The sequence below is a fragment of the Lampetra planeri genome, chromosome 9 (assembly GCF_965212315.1).
Source record: "Lampetra planeri chromosome 9, kcLamPlan1.2.h2, whole genome shotgun sequence".
In the NCBI taxonomy this organism is placed as follows: Eukaryota; Metazoa; Chordata; class Hyperoartia; order Petromyzontiformes; family Petromyzontidae; genus Lampetra; species Lampetra planeri.
Genome location: NC_136115.1, coordinates 6,262,293 through 6,285,618, shown reverse-complemented (window position 1 = coordinate 6,285,618; position 23,326 = coordinate 6,262,293). Strand labels below are relative to the sequence as shown.

Here is a 23,326-nt window from a genome sequence, read left to right as displayed (position 1 = left end):
TATAGCACAGTGAGGAAAACATTGTGGAGGAGATATATACAAGTGCAAGATCCCAGATAAATAAACATACTCCAACTCAAACTATGCAAATCCCATGTCATTAAAAAGTATGGATTCAAATAAAATTTGTAATATAAGACGATGACGTTTAATACTGTAACATTTCTAAAAAGACAGCTACTTTGGTATTGCATATGAATAATTTAACTAAAATGTTGAGTCCTGTGAAATTCCTTTTACAATAGGTGGCGTGAATCGTATCGATCATCCGTGTGTGAAAACTTAACATTTCAGCTGTTTTGTCTGAACATGACTTCACACCTTCATTTCTAATTCCTATTCCATAACGAATGACAAAGCAAAAACTGAGATACAAGCAGAGGTCGCAAACGGGTTTTGTTTCCTTACCCGTACCCGTACCCGGCCGCACCAGGGTCGCAAATGGGTACCCGAACCCGGCCGGGTATGGGTACCCGTTTCCTACCCGTACCCGTACCCTACCCGAAATGAGTGACAAACGGTTACTCACCAGTGACTCACGGCCTACCCGTACCCGTACCCGGCCGCACCAGGGTCGCAAACGGGTACCCGTACCCGTACCCGGCCGGGTACGGGTAGCCGGGTAGGCTATGGGTATCGGGTACCCGATTGCGACCTCTGGATACAAGCAAAGTTATGCAAGCAGCACACAAAAGGACATAACCAAGCTGCGGGCTGAGGGCACTCTGTGCCAGGACCTGGACTTCAACACCCATAGGCTTAGCAGGCGTGCCTGGCGTGTAATTCCAGACCTACAGTAAGCCTTAGCATCCAACTTCCCAGCTGTGGTTAATGCAATGGGATTATTTGGACAGTTTCAGTTATATTGCCTGAATACTCTTGCATTGCATGCCTTATAAACCATGACACCCTTATGAAATGGATACTCTTGATTTCAAACGAATTTCAAACTAAATTACCTGGAATTATCTAAAGAGCCTGAGAATCGGTTGGTCTTACGTACGTATCATTTGTACAACTATATGACAAATTGGGAAACAGGTGTAATAGAAAAAGAATACCTAAATGTACGGCATATTCTCGACATCAGCAGATACTGGGCACCACCAGTGATGTCACCATTGTGAGTGGTCACGCGTTCATGCATGCTGTTGGCATGCATTCACACTCAAGTTACGTGCCTACGAGTATGTGCGCTGGAGTGTGCACAACGTGTAATGAATTAAATGTGCACCCATTTCCTGAAGGAGTCAATATATGTGCATATGCAGGTGGGTGATGCAAATGTGCCACAATGTGGTCCTTTATCTGTGTAGGTGTACATGCAGAGTTGACTTGAAGTAGCTGATGCATTGCGCTTTGATTCCCGTCACCCAGAATTAAATTCCTGACAACTCACACACCACCATCAAAAAATGGCAGTGCTCTCCAAGTACTCATTTTCGACTGGCACATGTGAGCCAAGCTAGCGCGAGACCCAAACGGCACTCGTGTTTTTTGTACTGGGCTATGTAACGAGTGAAAATCCGGATCCAAACTTTTATATGATGACCTCACAATATATCTGAATGTTGCTCTGAGCTAAGCAGGGGTGGGGCCAATGCCACATTCATTGCACACATGTCGGTATATGGCGAGCGTCAGTGCTACGTCATCTACACGTGACATCAACAGCACGGCTCAGCTTCTGTAGTAGTAAATCAACCTGGCACCTGCGCCATGCCGGGCTGGATTGGCATGGCCCTGGCGCAGATAGGTTGCACAGTGGAGAAGAGCTCCTGCCCAGGTAGGTTTAACCTGAAGTGCTTACCTGGTGCGGGTGTATAGTCGCCGGACATAAAAAGGCAGCCGATGCCTCCGCTCGCACATCTCGAGCCGAATGGCTCACAGGGCTATACCAAATAAACTGAAACTGAAAACTGAAAAAAAAACTGCTCTTAGCAATTCATCTCAAGCCTCTGTCGCCCCGTCAGCACCGCGGCTCGGAGACGCGTAAGAGTTCGCCATCGGTCGGCAATCTCACCCACGCTGGGAATGCGTCGACGTGTGCACAGATCACGCGCCTATGGCGTGTACCGCTCCTTGCTCAATAAATGTCGGGATCAGAGGCCCTGACACGCAACAGCAGCCCGTGGGTTGAGCGACGGGGCCGTGCCACGTATCCGTGCCGCTCGCTCGCATTCCGAGTCATTGCAGCTCGGAGCTTCAATGAGGGCCAGAAGCCACGGCTTCCTGTGCTGCATGCCAGAAGTCATGCCGTTTTGTTTACCGTGCTATCAGGTTTGTGAGAGAGGACAGCTGTGCATGCGGACTAAATTAGATCCTGAATCAGCACGGCCAGGCCTGGTTCCCGTAAGTGCCACGAGTGGCCAGAATGTCCTTATTATATTGCAGACTCCATTGGAAATAGAACTAAATTTGTCACCATATTGTTTATTACTGTACTACTCTGCCAATAATACGTATAATATGAAGTGATAACGAAGCACCAAACAATGCTTTTGGTTCGCAGTATTGGAGGTGTGTGTGTTAAGTGCACACTGTTGTTCTATTTTTATATATAATACAGTAATCAGTTTTTTTTTGTTGATTTGTACAGTGCTTGACATATATATGGAAGCAGAATAACGAAAAAACAAGAGGTCAAACAACCACAGGAGCAAGCAGGGTTTTGGAAATATTTATGTATATAGACCACATCCATACCATTCAGCAGAATAATACATTTCAATTACCATCACGCCGAGCCTTTGTATACTATGAATCAGAGGCGGATCTAGAAACTTCCCAGGGGGTAGGCGGTCCCGAAATAATGAAGTTATTTCAACAGGGCCCTGCATAATAATAAAAAAAACATCTAATTTACTTTCTATTGTAATTATCAATAAAAAATGCAATTTCCGGGGTCTCAAGAAGGGAGGCGCAGAGGGGGGTGCGATCACCCCCATGCCCCCCCTTAGATTCCCGAACACTATGAAAAAGCATTCGACTAGCAATTGATGTACTCATCTAAATACCACACATCTATGAGCAATATATATTTCGTGTCTGTACAACTTAATTAATTATCATTGCATTTAATTCCCTTTCTACAGGTGAGAGCCTATTAGCGCTCTCGTCCAAAGGAGACAGTGGTACATATACAGGTAGTCCCCGAGTTACGACGGTCCGACTTACGATATTTCGATCTTACGATGGCGATACGACAAAACTGACACCAACAACCTAACATCGTTCAAGTATGCAGACGATGGACAGAATCTTGGCGAGTACAGTACAATATGATACGTTACGATACGTTCAATGCATGTATGATACGTAGCTTTAGCGATTTCATTTTAGGGTTACTACGATACGTTCGATGCATGTTAAAAGTTCTTATAGCAGATAGGATGGTTTCCGGAATTGTATTTATTTATTTATTAAATTGCAGTTCATATAGGTAGGTTAAGAATTTACCTTGTTTTTTACTTTACATTTTACTGTGCAATACAGTATTGTAATTAATAAATACATACAGTATATAATTTATACAGTAAGGTACTCTAAATTGCTCTGTTTTGCTAAATTATCACCATTCTTTAAGACTCCTGGGTAGGCTAGGCCATCTTCGACTTACGATACTTTTGACTTACGATGGGGTCGTCGTAACGCATCTCCATCGTAAGTAGAGGACTACCTGGAAACATATATCATTTCAAATACATCAGAGGATTTGGGCTTTGATGTTACAAAAAATGTTCCTCGCGAAAGGTCGGATATGGAACTTTACAAAATATAGTAATAGGTAATAGGTGCAGCCCTAGAATCGCTTGGCCACAACACTGCTGGCAGAAGGGCCTCCATCACAGGAGCTCTGGAGGATATTTGGCCTACTCATTTACACTTGCCAGAAGTCTAGGGTGTCTTTCTGTTGAACTTCTTTCGCACCGTGCGTAGCCAACCAATGCTGATCGGAGGTGTGTTACGAGTACCGACATTTTTACTTCCCCACAACGTGACCTACCAACACTCGAACTGCTGGGTGCATAGACATAGGGAGATTTAAGAACCTTGTCCTCTGTTTCATCAGCTGTGTCAGGAAATCGAACTGGTGACCTCTGAATTTAAAAAGGCCCAGTTTTCTAACCGTCACACCATGGTGGCACACAAAACATGGTATGCTTTTTAAACATCCAAACAATTTAATTTGACTTCTGTAGAAATCACACCGTCAACTTCACATTCACTCTCTCAGGGAGGAGCACCCAAATAAATTGGGCCTCCCAGCTAGATATATCTGCGACACATTTTTTGCCACCAATGTGTTGTCACAATCAATTATGTTCCAATGTATATGCACTACTGCAATTAACAATAGCACAATTTATTATCATTCACGTACTTGTTACCATATTAATTTAAAGTGTGATAAAAGTCCAACCAGAAGTGAATGTTGTTTTTCAAAGACACAAACAAAATGTACAAGTGAAGAAATGTTTGCTATGGTACAGTTAAGACTTCAATAATGTTACACATCTAAATGAAAATGTGAGGCTCGAGTACTGGTTGCATGTCCTACATTCCAGGATAAAGCGGCGTACTTACCCAGATGTTGCTTTATAATATCAGACTCCCACTGAAGAAGAATGCCGAGATGCACACCAAGTACCGTTTTCTGCCAAATCCTCCTCCTGAAAAACACAGCAGAATAACCCGACATTATTTATATATTATGCAGCAGTAAACGCACAAGTAAAAAAAGCACGTTTTAAGCACCTACGACTTTATCACGGTTGGTTACATGCTGTGCGAAAGAAGCTCAACATACATACGGTCCAAAAATTAAACCTGCGTAGCACGAATTAACTGCTTAACAGAATTTTAATTCACAAAAAACTGCGAGGGTTAAAAAATGCTAAACCTTGCCCTCGCAATTGTAACAAAAGTCTGGGAAACACATACAGACTGTCTTGGAAGAATTCATAATATGTTGCATGGAGGACTATTTCAAAAATTTCCACTTGGCAGGCGAATTTGTACATTTGACCATCCAAAAATAAAATACTTGAACCATTTGTTTTCATTTCATACATAACCCCAGTACTGTGGTGGCATCAACAATATTTTAAAAACTAAAATATGGATTATCTTTACAGCTAGTCATAGTACAAGCCTGTGATGATAAAAAAAGTATATACCTGAATTATATTATATTAATCTTATATTATTCATATTAATGTAAAGGGAAAAAAACAAATGCAAATAACATTTAGAATATGGTAGGCAATAGATACACAAAGTGATCATGCAGTAAATAACACTGCATTAAATATCAAAACGCTCTCCACATGCTCCTGCGGAAACTTTTATTTACTGGAAAGTGTCGTGAAAAATAAACGCCTCTTCTCGCGCTTTCGCCTCCACCGCCACACCACCACGCCGTGAAGCCCAGAAGGTGGGAGACTGGCCATGCGAACTCGTCAGGTGAGTGACAGCCAACACACGGCACACGCGCCGCAACTCGCTAAACCCCAAAACGCCGAGTCTTCTGTGCCGGCAACTTATGCGGAAGGAATGGGGCAGAGCTCTTAGCAGAAGTAGAGTCTCACATGTGCGTATGTCTGTGTGTGCATCTGTGTGTGTATAATAATATGACTGTGCAACTATTTGTTTTCCAGAGCCACAAAAGCTGCATTGTGGAAGCCCATTGGAATTGTTGCATTCATCTGAGAGTGATGACGCTGGCTGGACAAAACACACTGGCGTGACAATGCAGCACAATCTGCGGCAGCTGATCGACGCAAACAAGCTGGCAGCCAGCACAGAATACCTGCCTTGTTTCAATTCAAGGGACTGCTATGTTGGCAAAAAATGTCACCTGTTTGTGGAGTAACTGCATTTGCAGTTGGCATGTTAAGGGGCAATTAGTGCATGCTGCGTGACATTTCTTTCATACTGGTAGGAACCTCCTGGTTACACCAGCCCACAGGGGATTATTGTGTCCGTCCGTCGTGCAGGGAGGGGCTGGGTGGGGAGGGAGGGGCTGGGTGGGGAGGGTGGGAGGGGTGGGGCTGGGTTGGGAGGGGCTGGTCACCCCGTGGTGCCCTTATAATACTCAACGTTTAACCTACTCACGCCGGCTTGTGCCCGCCCTCACAGTCGGGCATATTTGCGGAATACACCACGCCGCCGTTGACCCTGGCCATTGACCGAGCAACCCAACGTTTCTACCATCTCCCTCCGCAGGAATGTGTTAAATTGGTGCAGGGCTCATTAATGTTTTAATACATCACTGCACATCATCTCAATTATAGTCAGTGGTAGATAAAGCACATTTCTGTACTAGCATTGCTGGAAATGGTTTTAAATCACACAAAATCATTACGTACCATTAAAGAGCTTGAATTTTTTTTTTGTATCTGTCACTACTTGTAAATGGTTACATACATAACAGCGATGTTTGTAAGAGTGGCAGTGGAGGGACAGTACTAGATGGACTTCTCACACCGAAAGGCAAGGAGCTCGTAAATCATTCATTATTTCGGTTAACATGTGATCCCTATATGACACCAGTCATTTTCATATAGTAAATTGCTTATTCTTTGGGTCTTTCAGTAAAGTCATGTAGAACAAAAAAAAATTAACAAAAAAACTATGGCGTTTCGATCGCAACACAAGCAATCGTCATCCTGATCACACCGTTTTGCGATCGAAACGTAGTTTTTGTTAATTTATTTTTGTTCTACGTGACTTTACCGAAAGACCAAAAGAATATGAATTCCTGGAGTCACTAAAGCTTTAAGTCAAGAGTAAATTGCTTTGAACAGAATCTATTCTAATTTTTTGTAAATGGTTGGCACACTGGACTTGGGTCGTCGGTTTGACTTCCCGATGCGGCAGATGAACCAACAGGCAAGTTTCTTCAATCCTGGCAGTACGAATGGGTAATAATCGATGTCAATGGATTAATTTATGCATTGTTACCACCCCTACTTGGTTAGTCGAAACACAACAGAAGTGCTTCCTTAAACTACGTAAGTCAAGATCCCGTTTAGATTCGATGTAAACGTGTGCCACCGTTTAATACGATACTCGGACTTTTTTCATCTTCTTGGTTCTTTCGGTAAAGTCACGTAGAAGGGAAGTAATAAAATAATAAAAATAAAACATAATAAAATAAAATAAATTATTTTATTTTATTATGTTTTATTTTGTATTATTTTATTAAAATAAATTATTTTATTTTATTATGTTTTATTTTTTATTATTTTATTACTTCCCTTCTACGTGACTTTACCGAAAGAACCAAGAAGATGAATCCCTGCAGTCACGAAAGCTTTAAATCGAAACTCGGACTTTTGTTTTGGACACGGACCCTCCCACGTGCCTGTAAATCATCTTTGTGGGTTGCTGCCTCCCAGTGAGAGGAAAGCCTTTGGAATGTGCCTACAGTCAATTAATGCAGTTTATTTCGGTGGGAACACCACGGACACCCCATTGCCACAGAAACACATAAACCCCAAGCTGAACACATGGTGTTTTAAAAACATTAATTTATAAAGGCAAAATATATTGAAACGCCATGTGTGTGGCATAAGCCCGTCATTTATTTCAACTGCATAAATATATTACGATGCTACGTGGCCCAGGACCTGTTCAGACATCACTTGCCACTTGATGTTAGTCATGGTCGGGTGTCCAGGTTCATAGCGCATGACATTATTATTTTTACTCAGTTCATACGGAGTAACAATTGAGAAATATATCCAATGTTATGAGGGTTAGTTTACAGTAAAAAAACACATTTTAGGAACAGCAGGACAATATTTAATAAGAATGGTTCATCGAACTAACCAAAAAGAAAAATGATGTTGGAACTACAGTAGTTGAAATCCTATACATCAGTTTGGTTGAAAATACAGTAGTTAAACGGTTGTAATGATCGCTTGCTTATTTTGAAAGAAGCAAACAGTATGGCTCTTGTAAACACGAAGCAAACAAAATAAACATTTAGCCCAACATTAAGTAAGAAAACATGCGATGGGCTTCCTTGTGCAGCATACACAGCTGGCAGGAGTAGCCCAGATAAGTGTAAACACCCTTCGCTAAATTTGGTACATAATGGCTATCGATAATTGTTATTTACAGACAGACATTCAGTCCCGGACAAAACCACTGGAACGGCAAACACCCGGGTGCCAGGGTCACTATGGGGAAACAAAAGAGGGCCTCAAAACAAGTCACAAACAGATACGTGAGCTTTATTGAAATATCATGAGTCAGTCTTGAGCCCTTAAACAAGTACCGGTAAATGCCACCGAGACAGCTATAACCTTGTACGTTATGACGAAGACGACAGGAGAGTATCACTGTGGTTTTTAGCACTTGTGACTAAACCAAGAAGTTCCGTGGAAGTGATTTCACTATCCGACAAAAAAAAAACATAGTTTATTCGAGTTTTCAATAAAAATTCTGGACCCAACATACCCAGCGTGATGTGTTTGGGATACACGCTTTAGGCTCTTGAGTGACCTTTACAAGAAGTGCAACATCTTATTAAACTAAGGTATCAATGTCAACCTTCTGTGAACGTAACTTGTTGCTTTGTGCCGATCTTCCATCTGATCACGGGAACAGTGAATATTTTAGGGCTGCATCCTCAACAAAAACAAATTTATTTTTTTATTTTACCAGGTAAGGCCCACTGAGCTATACAGCTCTTTTTCATAAGTGACCTGGCCACAACAAAGTGGCTTATCACGTGGAAATTTAAAGCACCCAAATAATCTAATAGTTTAATACTCTCCCAGATATTGTTGGCCATTAGTAGGCACACATTTAAATTACGTACGTATATGTTGAACTTCTTTCGCACCGTACGTAGCCAACCATGCTAATACATACACACGAAGGGGTGGGTGGAAACGGTGCGAGCATCTTGTATATACATATACTCAGTATGGAAGTGTAAGAGCAAACAGGGACAGCTCTGTGAATGGAAAAAAAACTGAAATAAAACGTTTAAAAAATCCCAAAGAGTCATGCAATTGTACTCTTAATCCAAAATGAATGGCTCTTACTTTAAGCATCCGCCTTTGCGTGCGAGGCTACAAGAAATGTCCCAGCATGCTCTGACAACAACCACAGCATACGACTGCCACTGGATAAATGTCAACATGGGCTCTGAAATGCATGCACAGTGTCAAATATATTGCCAGTACTTACACGTGTTGTGATGTATAGTAAATATGCTTGTTGTATGACCGGTATATCCTAAAGTAGTGGAGGCCAACACAGGGCTCAAGAGCCAAATGTGGCTCCTAGGCAGGTCAAGTGCGGCTCAGGAAATATGCATTTTTCTTACTTTGCAACATAACTCGATTCAAAACAGGAAAAACAGGGACCCTCCTGCAGGCTATAACATATTCAAAAAATCCACAGCCAACGAACACAAGCGAGTCAGTCACATGACCAACTGACGTTACCCACTCAGTCGGGTGCGTCTTGTGGCTCTCTCGGTCACATGAAATATTTCAGCTTGTGGCAGGAAGGGTCAGTAAGTTTGGCCACCAGTGGTAATTAGTAACAGGGCATTAACATAAGGTCGGAGCGAGATTTTTAACCCTTGTTCTCAAACATTTACGACCTCGCACGTGCTGTATTAAATAACAAAAATCCGAATCACATTTTTTGGGAAAACACCCTCCAAATTCCAGAGTGAATAGTTTCAAAACGGACATCTTTTCATTCACTTGTTGCAAAATATGCAACTGCAAGTTGCTCTGTTATTATAGACTCTGGCTGTTTACGCAGCAAATTCTTTCCAGTCGTTCCGCTGTTCGAAGCAGTTCCAGTGGTGAGCAGGTCACATGGCTGGCAAGCACATATCACCCAAATATGGCCAGGGTTAGTCCATGCCCAGTGGGGGAGGGAATTATAGAATCGTTTACAGCAGCTGAGCACACATCCTAAACAGCAAACATTTAGTTCACACTTGTATTTACATTATCCATAATTAGTGAATTAAAAAAACTGAACATTATAGTGAGCCGTGCTTAACTTCAAAAACTGAGGTAATGACTTCATGGGCGTTGACACCCAATGTCAGGGATGTACAACGCTGTATCATCACGCTCTGTCCACACACACGCAGACGCAAAATAAACACATCAGCAATCGACCATGAAAAACAACATGGTATATCCCTGTGACAGTGCAATTAAATGGTGAAGTAAATGTCCAGGCATACTGCCAGCCATGTCCGACACCAACGTGAAGGATGAGAAAATCCAGCAGATGATTTTCTGGTCTGCCAGGTCGTGATAATTTATCATTGTGCCGAAAATCGGTGGGTCGAATGCTCACAAGCGAAAGAACGGGGTGCACACACGTGAACGAACTCATGCTGTGGCTTGGAAAAAACTTGCAAAAAATAGCAAATATTCAAAACGTAAAGTGTTTGATACATTACAACTATATGTGTAGTCGTTGCGCTTTCAATGTATAGCTGCCTTTACAAATAATAAAATATAGCATTTCCATACGTATATTCATTTCATGGCCTCTTTTCTATCACCACTACTCATCTGAAAATGGCTGCGTTTGGTTTTCTGAGTTTGTTAGAAACAAAATTAGTTATGAGGCAAAGAGGGCAACCATAGCTTATCAACCATAGCTTATCAACCACCGCATCACAAGAACACAAATACAGGAAAAATATTCAACCCATCGCACACCAATGAATAACAGACCTGTACTTAAATCAACTGCATTGGTACAATGGTGGTACTACTTTCTTCCATCGTTTATTTGGGTTTACAGCTTTATTGTTCTTTGGTTCTTTTGGTTAAGTCACGTCTAAAGATAAAATAATAAATTAAATAATAGCATATTACGACGTTTAGATTGCAACACAAGCAATCATCATCAGGCATAAAAGAAATAGCAACAAAAATCTAACTATTCCATTTATGCCTGATGATGATTGCTTGTGTTGCAATCGAAACGTCGTAATATGCTATTATTTAATTTATTATTTTATCTTTAGACGTGACTTAACCGAAAGAACCAAAGAATAATTCATGCAGTCACGAAAGCTCCAAAATGAAGCTTTATTGTTATTGACGTTTCGGAGAAATTTAATATTTAATGTAAACATAAGCATCCACGATCGAAGATAATAAATTGTGTGGGCCTTTCAAACACTACAAATGGGTACTGTGCTCAACGTACGTGGCACACATACCTGGAGTGGTGGTGCATTGGTTAATGTACTGTGTAATGAGCAGCTGACATGAGTTGAATTTCTGGCCCTGACCAACAGCAGTGCCAAGTGATATCTGAAACAGTCGTGGGATGTACCCTCGTTCCTCCAACCCTCCCCCATCCCAACCCCTACACCAGCTCACACTGGCCGGTATGGTGAAGTATGATATAAAAAAAAACAACCTTCTGTATCAGACATTGAATTTTAGTTTAGCCAGTTTCTCAGCTACTTTACAGGAACAAATACATAAATATTAGAGAGAATGAGGACATGGTCCTAAAACAATATTGTACAACAAATCAGGTATTTAAAATGGTCCTAAACGAAACACACACGAATACAAAAAGTGCTATCATGTGTGAGCAAGAGACACAGGAAAGGTTAGGTTCAGGTGCAAGTATGCTCTGCATTGTTGTTATCACGCTCTGGGTTGTTGTATCGCTCTGACCCGCCTTTACTGGACGTCTGTGAAAAAGAGCTTCATATCTGATTGAATTCCTCCACTAAAAATAAATATTATGAATCTATATTTTGGTTTAACAGGGAAATAAAGAATGGGGAGTGAATGGAGAGAAGCAAGCTGCAGATTAACTGCAAGAATGTTCCAGAAACATGGAGCAGCAACGCACAAAAAAACTTTATCAAACAAAGTTTTAGCAAATTAAAATTTTAGTAGGAATAAGGAGGCACTTCTGAGGCGATGGGTGGGAGTTTGAGGAACTAACTGGTCCTTTAGGCAATCGCTGGATTTGTTTAAGAGAAAATTGCATGGGGAGGCCTTTGTCCAGCAGGGCATAGACTGCGGACTGTGTATTATTATGCTGATTGAAAATAGGCTCCGAAGTAACAAACACACACTCAGTTTGGTGTTTTAACATCGTAACACCTGTTTTTTTACATCTTAACACCTGTTTTGTTGCCAGAAAAAAGGGGAAAACCTATTCTCATACATGGGAAAATGCATCGCTGAATAGGTCAACCAAAACCATATAGCACAAACCAAGGGCATGTTTATAGAGGGCATCTTACAATGTTTGGTTAGCGTTTAAATAGGTAATGCACTTGTAAATGTTAGTGTATTCTGTGTAAGGTTTTATTAGTTACAATCCAAAACTGGAAATGGTGGAGTGTTTTTTCAGCTTCCCACTGGAATGCCAGTATTTGTTGCAAGATTGGGGTCCTTGTGAAACCGACTTTTGCCAAAGGTCAAAACCAACTTAATTACTTTTCAGAAATTCCCATTATGGATAATTCATCCCCTTAAGATATGCGACAGCATCTTCTGCACAGTAGCACATTTTTTTGTTCCACAAACCGAAGTTTTACAGTGTTGAAATTGTCAGGATGAGGGTTGGGTTTTCACGACCAGGTTATATGTATCTATGTATGTTGAACTTCTTTTGCACCGTACGTAGCCAACTGTGCCATTTGTAAGTGTGGGAGGAGAATGTCTCATGAAGGAGCTTTAAAAAAATGGGGCATATCACGGGCAGGAAGAAGAATATCTCACAATACCAGAAGCGGGGATAACTACACGCAAATGGATTGTCTTGATTGGAGTATTATTACACAACTGACAAAAAACTGGTACTATTAATGTCCCGGGAAAGACTTACATATTTTCCAGGACAGCAGCTACATCGAAAGTGGATGATTCTAGGTAAACCATAAAAGGTTGGGAAACCTTAAGCTGGGTCTACATCGCAACATTTCAATCTCAAGACCAATGTGCACAAAGTGCCTCGGATTAAAACTTCCATCTTTTTTTGACCATCATTCATCGCGGCGATGTCATAAATACAGATGCTCATAATACTGTGCAACAGTAGATTGCATGTTTTCCATTTAGCATTGGGCTTCATTTTAGGTGAGAATTATGTTTTGCCTCATGCTTTGATGGTTATAATAGGACTGGCTACTGGTTATAATACGACTGGAATAATGCAACGATTCATCTATCAATATTGATTCGATCAATATGTATTCTTCTCCTTCGTATGCACATCGAAGCGTGTGTTTAAGAATCTATTATTTCGATGCTTGCACTGGACGTATTGAGTTCATGTCACCCCTCCAGCCACTAGAAGTACTATTCAACACAAATGTAAAACTATTGTATTCCTGAATAGTGATGACCCTGAATTGCAACAATTCTTCTCATCGATTGAGGGTTAAATATTCTACCCCGCTGAACACCTTCCGTTATAAATGTGGAGATGAATGCACTGTTTGGATTTTTTTTTCCTCAAAGAATTCGAAAAGTAGTTCTCACTAAGTCCACGTGGTTTATTATTTCCATCTTGAAATCCTCATAAAGTAATTTAAGATGTGCCTCAACATTCCTATGCGATGTCCCAGGGGTAAAATTAACATTTGTCAAATTGCATTGAGACCCAGTTATCCCTTGAAATAGATACGTTAGTCTCAATGGACTCTCACCTGCTTTAAATAAAGTTGACGATTTATTGAAACTAATGGCAGAAAAAAGGCAAAGTTTAAATGGGAAAATTTCTTCACATTGGTCAAACTACCAAAAATGATTGCGCATCTTACAAATAATATACCAGTGGCAAAGAACCATGATGCTATTATCAAATTAGATCAAGCATACTTCTAACTTAACAAATAAACAATACAAAAATAATTCATACGCATGGATTAGTTTATGCTGCCCAACATGGCAACTCAACTTTATCAAGTATTTTTTAACATTAGGTCATATTTCTGAGCGTTATTGTTCATCCTCATTTCGCACAAAAGAGAGACAGACCGTCAGCTTAAACTATTTTGACCTTGGTTGGAAAGCGTTTAAACATAAATGAGATAAGAACAAGATTGGGGTAGCTGTGTTTGACCTTCATCAGCCATGATGTGTTTTTTTTTTACCCAACGTGATGCACTCAATGAATACAGGAAGCTCATTGTTCTTCTAACAATACTGGAAAGACCTGCGGGGAGTTGCTGCCCTGCTGACCCAGAAACACATGCGATGTCTGTCAATAAGTAGCCAGCTGCAATCACCGGTGTGGGACTTGGCTCTGGCCCTGTGCTGCAATTATTACATTCCAAAACACGTGTGAGGTACACTCTCCGAAAATGTCAATTCAACGCCTGTGTACTGGACAGAGGAGACTGTGTGGTTATATTCTTCTTCATTTTTCAGTAAAGCGTTTTGCAGAAAAAAGTTACAACAAATATTTAGGAACGGCAACAAATGTTATAAATTATGTCTCGGTTCATGAGCCATTCCAACAACGCCTTTGGTTGACAGTAAAACTAGATACATTTGCATCACGAGGCCTCCTTGCAAAAGGTTTAAGTTTTGTCGCCAGAAAAAAGGGGGAAAACCCTATTAGTATATTTTGGTACCGGCAAAGGAGGCCTCATGATATAGATGCTTACCCCAGCCCTCATTACTCTGATAGTGCGTTGTCTTTTAACTGTGCACCTTTTGGCGTCCTCTGGCCGAACACCGTATGAGACTAGGCTCTCAGGAAAGCTGTCTCTGGTGTGGACCAATCAGTTTCAAGGACAATGCATACATTATCAGAGTGTTGTTGTTTTTTGCATTCTGACTGCAAATATTGTGGTTAATGTAAACATGATTCCTTTCAAAAGGTTTCAGTTTTGTCGCCAAAAAAAGGGGGGAAAACCCTATTATTAGATACATTTGCTTTGGTGCTGCTGTTCAATGGTCTTGAAAGGGAACAGTTAAATGTGTTTTGTTGTTCTGTTCCCAAGTTGTAGTTTTATTCAGAAACGCTTTAGAAAAGTTAAAACATGTTGAGTCTCCTGCAATGTGCATTAATTGGTCCTACGATGTTACCACGGTGGCGTGTGACACTGCTGTGCAAAACGTCAGTCATGCTGGATGGCTCTCCGTTGTGTTCTGGGGTTTGGTACCCCCGCGTGTTTCCCAGCGTGACGTCTGACGTTTCGATCCACGTACCGTTGCTGCTCCAGGAATCGATTCGTTTCCCGAAGAAGCTTCCCAGCACGTGACACAACCCAGTGCCATGGTGACATCGGAGTGCTGTGGTGTGTTTGGCCAGACCTAAATGTGTGTTAAAGCCCCTTTAAAGCCCCTTGTGGCAGATGTAAATCTAGGGGCCTATATTTTGAATGAGGTATGGAAAGAGGATAGTGCTGGAGCTAACCTTTGTGGGCAAATGAATAGATTAAGCAACACAGTCCTCAAGAAGTTACCTATGATTAGCTTTATGAAGCATTTAAAAAGCTGTTATTTTCATTTTTGGACTCTGCTAATGTGTCTATCATCTGCTTGCAGCAGGCTATGCGAAAATATGGCCATAGTCTCTCATGGGTAATAGATACGTGACATTTCCTGCAAATGATGAGTCATGTTTTACATTTACACAATCAAATAGCATAAAATACAGCACCTCAAATATGACCTACTCCCTAAGCGGCTACATCCATTCTTACAATGCGACTTATAGCTTCACCGATCTAACAAAAGAAAAACATTATTTCCTCGTAATTAAAATATTTTATTCAAGTTAAAGATGTATTCGACGGTAATAAGATATATGACCGAATGATTTAACAAATCGCTTTCAAGCATAGTCAAATTAATTTGAAATATTTACGTACCCTATGCATTATTACAGAGTGAAGCCATTGAGCAGGGGCGAGTGCAGTGACCTTGGTTCAATAAACTGGCCACCGCTAACATCGGTGGCGAGTGATATTTGAACCGGTCCTGAACTCCCCACCAAACCGACCTACGCGCTTGTCAGAATGGTGACAAACGATCAAACAACACTAAAGATGACAAGGTGTGGAGAGGCCGTCATCCCACAGGGGATAGACAAACGGCTGTTAAGTATTTTATTTAAAAACAAAAATGACAATACAACACTCTATATGATAACGTACTTTCAAATGTGTTTCAGAGATTAAAAAAGATATATATCCATGGGAAACATGCTTAAATGTTGTGACATATCTCCGCGCGTGTACCCCCGTGTTCGAAAGCTCCGATGTCACCAACTCGACTGTGAATCTTAATTTTAGAACTTAATAATAATAACTCGACTGTGGTTTCCAATCAGTGGAGATGTTGCCGTCCAGTAATCTCCTTGTGGTGTGTGTGAATGCCTCATTAGAGGCAGAGATCCCAATCACTTCTCCCCCTGGACCTTTGTGCCTCTTCCCCTCGGCTGCTCTCAAAAAAGGGGAGGCCGCACACAGGCAGGCATCGCCGGTGTCCCGTTTCATCCCCACAAGCGCCACTGGCCCGCCTGCGCACTTTAGACGAACGCCCGGACCTCCGAGCGTCCGCTCTCAAAGTGCTCGCAGACAGCATCCGGCACTGTCACGGGACCGTCACCTTCGACGTTAGCGCGTTGCGAATTTACACGTCCTTCACCCGTCCCTTCTGTGATGACGTGCGTTCATTCGGCGGATATCAAGCCTTGGAAGATTACATCCGCCCCGCACGGTTCCGTTTCAACACGTGCTTCACGTTTGCTCCAGCAATGATGGAGATGACAGTTGTCACACCTTTAAATTGGGATAAAAGCCACAGGCTAAATCGCATCGTGAATTGGTGAGCATGTGCGATGATGCTCGGGGACAAGCCAGATAATTAAGTGCTCACTTTATAATTAGGCAAAGTAACCGATCTCACATTTATCTCCACTGTATTTGTGTGCGTGTGCGCATGTACAGCCCTTTGTCAATCCACAGCTGGATTAACAGTGGACTCCCCTTGCTGCACGATGAAGGCGAAGAGCATAGGCATGGGAGCATAGAAGCACAGTGCTACAACAGATTTAGCTGTACTGCCCTCTGCTTACCACAACATAGCCCTGCAGCCTTTAACACCTGTTGCACGTGGAAGTCACCCTGTCAAGCACTATCAAGGCTCAACGTACGGCTTAGCTTCAGAGACGTAATGAGATTGACCGCACTTTGGGTGCTCTGGGCATAGGTATTCTGTATCAGTGTATATGTGTGTATGTTGAAGTTCTTTCGCACAGTACGTAGACAACCCGTGCTAATTGGAGGTGCGAAATAAATATTGCACGACATTTTAACGTCTTAAAGCCACGTATATAATGCTCGTGCCGCACTGAGTGGCACATAATAAGAATGACATTAGCAACACGTACGCGTTCATTCGGAAATGTTAACGAACCATCATGGGACCTCCCTTGCCAGTATCAAAACATCACCAGAGGTCGCCACAAATACATGTGGTTAATGCAGACAATGATTCCTTGCAAAAAGGTTCAGTTTGGTGTTTTAATATCTTAACACCTAAATTTTGATTTCAAGCTTTCGTGACTGCAGGGATTCATATTTTTGGTTATTTCGGTAAAGTCACGTAGAAGGGAAATAATAAAATAATGAAAATATCAAACAATAAAAATTCTCACGACGTTTCGACTGCAACACATGATGATGATTGTTTGTGTTTCAGTCGAAACGTCGTGAGAATTTGTATTGTTTCATATTTTTATTATTTTATTATTTCCCTTCTACGTGACTTTACCGAAAGAACCAAGAATATATCTTAACACCTCTTTTATTGCCAGATAGGGTGCAACCTATTCTTATGTTAACGAACCAGTTGGTGCATTCTAAACAATACACAGACAACTCAAGCTAATTTGTCTGCCAGCATCTGAACTCCACGTGCTTTAGTTTCCAGGCCCCACCGCAGAAGTCGGTTCTGTGTCGTTATCCTATTCTTGCGTGTGGCGGCAATATGTTCTGGAGTTAAGTGCCAATGTCGAGGTCTGCTCGCCACAATTAGGGTTTCAGGAGAGAATTTCTGTAATTTCGCTATTGCTCCTCCATTGAAGGGGCGCTGACTGCAGTGGTTTACGAATACGGTCCATAATTTGGGTTGCATGGCCAGTCGCATTACTGTGCCTTGTGTCTTTTCGCGTTTCATTCGCCAAGGAAATGTGTTGGCGCATAGGCCTGCGGATAGTAGAATACGGAGGCTGTATCGGGGGAGGACGATATCATTGAGAAGTGGCATTATGCCTGCAGTAGCAGTGCCTTTTCTTGTGGAGATCGAATGACGTGCTTAACAATAAGCGGCTATTGTTTGCCGCTGCAATGACCACCAGCAAAAAATAAGAACTATCGCACTCCCTCCCTCCCCATCACCCCAAACAGCAGGGTTCGTTTGCAGACTGTGCAATTGCCAGTGTTTAGAGAACACCATGGGTAAAACTTAATGGATTTCTATTGCACTATATTTACCCAGGAATGCCTCGGCCGAAGGCGTCAATGTCAAGGCTGTTTTCCGGGCGGTTCTGTTTGGCAGGCGTGTAAGACTGGAATTAATTGATTAAAATTGATTTTGGTTCTTCCCCTCATGATACATGCACCGTGAGAAGCCTGTGTGAGAATCGATTGGTGTTTTTTTTTCTTTCCCCGTGACCTTTGCAGCCACTAGAGGCGCTACATTCACCACTACGGTTTTAAAAACAAGTGCGTACGTTCTGGAATCGAATTATGGCAGTTCATTGCATCACGAGGCAGGTTGAATCATTAATTGCTACAGATGTTGGGCCAGTTCATTTGTATTTCCTTTTCCTCTGAGTAAGGATCATTGCCCAAATCGTCAGGCCTACACAGTCGAGTGTATATGCTTATGTCTTTGAGGCAGTGCGAACATTAATGTGGATTGCATTCGTGGTTCATGGGAGGGTTATACTGGTAGGAACGAAGTGGACCAGACCACCAATAGATTATACCGTCCGTCCGTCCGTCCGTGTATCAACATCGCCCCCTACTGCAAACACTTGGCATGACCCTGTCCGACAAGATGGCCGCCCGCTCCCCCTGCGATCTGTGAATTAAACAAGATGGCCGTCGCTTCCGGCGCCTCACGGCGAAACTTTTTGATCGACTGACTATGGGCGAACTCATTTATTCTGGTGGGTGAACAGTGGCGGGGAGGGGTGGAGGAGGAATTGATGATAAAAACAAACTTGCACCATCGTTACAGCTGCCGCGACGAGATATGTGGGAGGAGAAGCGGCGACCGCTGCCTTGTAGGTGAGAGGTGCGTGTGTGTGTGTGCGCGTGTGTGCGCGTGCGTGCGTGTGTGTATGTGTGTGCGTGTGCGTGTGTATGCGCGTGTGTGTGCGTGTCTGTGTGTGCGTGTGTGCGTGCGTGTGTGTATATGTGTGACTGTGTGCGTGTGTGTGCGTGCGTGTGTGCGTGTCCGGCCCACTCGAGCGGCGTGATGAATGGGCGCTATTGGGCTTCGGATCGTTATTCACGGCGAACTGGAAGCGTAGCAACACAACTTCATTACGTGTGCGTGCGTGCATGTGTGTGTACGTGTGTGTGTGCGTGCGGTGTGTGTGCGTGTGTACGTGTGTGCGCGTATGTGCGTGTGTGTGTGCGCGTGTGTGTGCGGTCGATATCCCTGTACCGGTATTAGTATTATTCCTACCAGCCCACCCCGCAGGGTCCTGTTCTTCAGGTCCCTGAGAACACCCACGTAATAAAAGGTGATAAAAGACAAACATCCCCCATACAGCCTGTAACAGGCAGCTGGGGCAAGTGCTGTTAGCGAATCGCACCTAAGAAGCCCGGCACGGCACACGAGGGGGTGGGGTAAGCCAGCACCACGACTGGCCTCCTTTGTCTCCCTAGTGGTGATGTTTACACACCACACCAGGTACTCATTTGAGGCCGAGTCGACCTAAGGGAGACACAGGACCGGTTCAGAACTCGCGTCGCCAGGTTCGTAGCGCAGCGCCATATCCGCTACACTACCGCTCCCCACAAAGGTGTTGAAGGACACTATAAATAAAACACGGGCACACTTTCTTGACAACAACTTGTGCCTTCAGATTGTAAAGCGTTGTTGTTGTTCAGAGTGGTGCCGTGACGTTTTCAATGCTGGACAGCTCCTTCTTGAATGATTAACTGCCCGAAGAGGCAGGCTCACGCCACGTGGGAGCGAAACGTCACACACACACACGCGTCATGCCGAGCAGCACGTGGTACGACCAGCACGTGGTACGACCAGAATACACATCGAGGAGTTTGTAACACGACATTGCTGGTTACAAAAACAATCTTGTTTTAGAAAAAGGCACCCGTTTTATGGACCATGCTATTTGCTCAGGCAATGTTATGTAGTAGTAAGCATGTCTAGACATTGCGCTTCTTCCGTTTCTGAAGAAACTCCAAGAGCGGACATCGTGCCAAATAATACCACGGGAGAACTCCAAAACATATGGGAGAGCAATACAGCAACAAGTGTGGAAAGTAAAGCAACAGCCAAACCCACTTGCTGTGCTGCTTTGTAAAAAAAAACATCATTCGGGTGTGTCACTCGTAAGATGATATAGCTGCAATGCGACCTCCACAAACTGCTGGACCCACAGGCACCCAGAACCACGCCCGGCACGAAATATATTCACCAGTAATAACATGGCTCCAGAATGACAACACAAACGCAGTGTAGCCAGTAGTGTACACTAATGTAAAAATGTATATTACACCAAATCGATCACTACTGCCACACTGTTGCAAATGCCTCCACGATTGCACTCTGAGAACACTTTAATGGATATGCAATGAATAGTTAATTGTGTGTATAATACCCAACTGTTACCTGGTGCCAAAAAGGAAACTTTTCAATTTGTGCAAGAAAGAAACAATATACAAGGACATGCATAATGCTCTGCAGGCTTAAAAAGTTGAATCAATAATTCTCCATTACCATGCTATCAGGTTATCAATCTGTTTACCTCATCCGCTAAAAAAACTGCATGGAATCTAGAATTTGCCGTATTTCAGCGCAACAGTGACATTGCTCAACAGGAACACGAAGCTATGTACAATAAACTACTTTAATGTAACCTGCACATTTTCATATCCTATATCATTATCCATCCTTTTTTGTCCTCAGGTAATTTTATATTGCACGTATTTTTGGGTAGAAGTACAAAATGTACAATTTTAGAAGTTATCTGTCATTACTGTATAAATGTTCTGCCCAATTACGATGAAACGATGTTTTTACATAAACATTTGAAAGCAGTTTTTTTATGTTATTTATCCAAATTAGATTTCATTTGGGCTCTCGGAATCATAAGACGAAGATATTTTAATTGAGAACTAATAAAATAGCAGTGCCATCAGCCTGTAATAAGAATAGCCATGGAAGTAAACATGACAGAACTACTTCTAAAGTCCCTTCAATAGCCTTGTAGCCACAAGTCACACCCTTTAATGCCACGCAAAGATTGGCACATATCGATCAAACTAAAACAATTAACTGTTAAGGCTACAATGCACCAAATTAAGCGAAAAATCTCATTTAATGTGATGTTTTTTATGCAGTCATTGGTGAGAGGGCAGAAATCATCAACTCGCTACATTTGATAATCCTGTTTAAATCGTAGTCAGCTTCCTGGATCTGGATTCGAACCCAGGCCTCAGCTACGCAGGCTCAGTACTCTGACACCGAAGCCACCATGGTCACCGTGCCAATATTATTCTTGACATGCACTGTATTAAAACTGGCCAATTCTATATTAAATTAAGCAACTTAATGCTCATGAACAAAATAAAAAAAATATAAATATACTACTGACAACTTCAGAGTTTACACCGTCACGGCATTAAAAACATCACTGAACGTTTCTATTTTAGTGCCTGTAATCCTACTACAGTACTGTACTAGAGTAGCATTGTAATAAAATAAACCACGCTTAGCTAATTGGCAGTGATTTATTTATATAAATGGCGTCCATACAAGTTGGTAGAGTTGTTGGTCTTTTCTACCAATTCATGCCACTTTCTCTGGCCAATCTCATTCACTCCTTCATGTTGCTGGCTCTTAAGAGAATATTCAACAACAGTAAGTAGTTTGTTGTGCTACATAATGACCCAAATTGCTGTCCATTAAACAAACAAAAAACACTTGGCTTTTGCTAATCTGGCTTGACGTTCACACCAAAATGTTCAGCCAATGTGTTTGTTAAACTGAATGTGTTTGTAAATAAATAAATTGGCCGGCACACGTACGCACATGGCTCAATGGGGGTTTTCTTTTCAATTCACAATGTTGCCCGTAGCGAGCTCAACCGGATTTGCTGTGATATAATGTGGAGCACGTGTGTGTGTGTGGACTGTTGTGATGTTGGACAAAGGGGGGTGAAAATATTTTTTTAAGGAACTAAGGGAATGTACAATGAATTGTTTTAATTTAGCTTGCATGATGTTGTGTTAGTCTTAAAGCCATTTGTAGTTGTATTAACAGTTACTTCATTGACTCTTTTTTCTGCTTCCCGCAATCACAAGGGCCTTTATACCAGAATAACAGACAAAGCATAGACCCACACCTCAAGCGATCATGATATAAGAACACTGCAATAGAGTCCAACTGCTTAATTACTTGATTGTTTGCAGATGTGTGCCACTTTTGTGTTGAATCCTTTGTTCTGAGCAGTAAAACAAATCTTTCATTGGATTAAACAAAAAATGTATAGTGCATTATGTTGTTATATTATAGTGATAGTGCACTAATCTTGTTTTCAATTTTTTTTGTATTGGGTATGACTCATTAAAATCCATTATATACCAACTCCCTTAACAAAGCGTGCTTGGATCTTCAGAAGTTCCTTACATATGGGAAATGTAAAATATCCTGCCGGTGTTTTTTAGTTCTCGTGTATACATCAGAGGTCGCAACCGGGTACCCGATACCCATACCCTACCCGATACCCGGCTACCCGTACCCGGCCGGGTACGGGTAGCCGGGTACCCGTTTGCGACCCTGGTGCGGCCGGGTACGGGTAGGCCGTGAGTCACTGGTGAGTAACCGTTTGTCACTCATTTCGGGTAGGGTACGGGTACAGGTAGGGAACGGGTACCCGTACCCGGCCGGTACGGGTACCCATTTGCGACCCTGGTGCGGCCGGGTACGGGTACGGGTAAGGAATCAAAACCCGTTTGCAACCTCTGGTATACATGTTCCAGTGCAAATATATAACAATATATGTTTGTGTGGAAAAAGAGAAGATAATCAGCTACTTATTTGTTTGGTCTTCATTTAGTAACAAACAT

At 42.2% G+C, this 23,326-nt stretch overlaps 1 protein-coding gene across 17 annotated transcripts in view; it reads right to left on the bottom strand.

Moving 5' to 3' along the window:
- Positions 1–23,326, bottom strand: part of SORBS1 (sorbin and SH3 domain containing 1) — a 134,543-nt gene that overhangs the window by 97,844 nt on the left and 13,373 nt on the right. For all 17 annotated transcript variants that reach the window (XM_078597500.1, XM_078597504.1, XM_078597509.1 and 14 more), the window contains exon 2: positions 4,588–4,673. The gene's annotated coding sequence lies outside the window, so the exon portion shown is untranslated. The remainder of the gene's footprint in view (positions 1–4,587; positions 4,674–23,326) is intronic.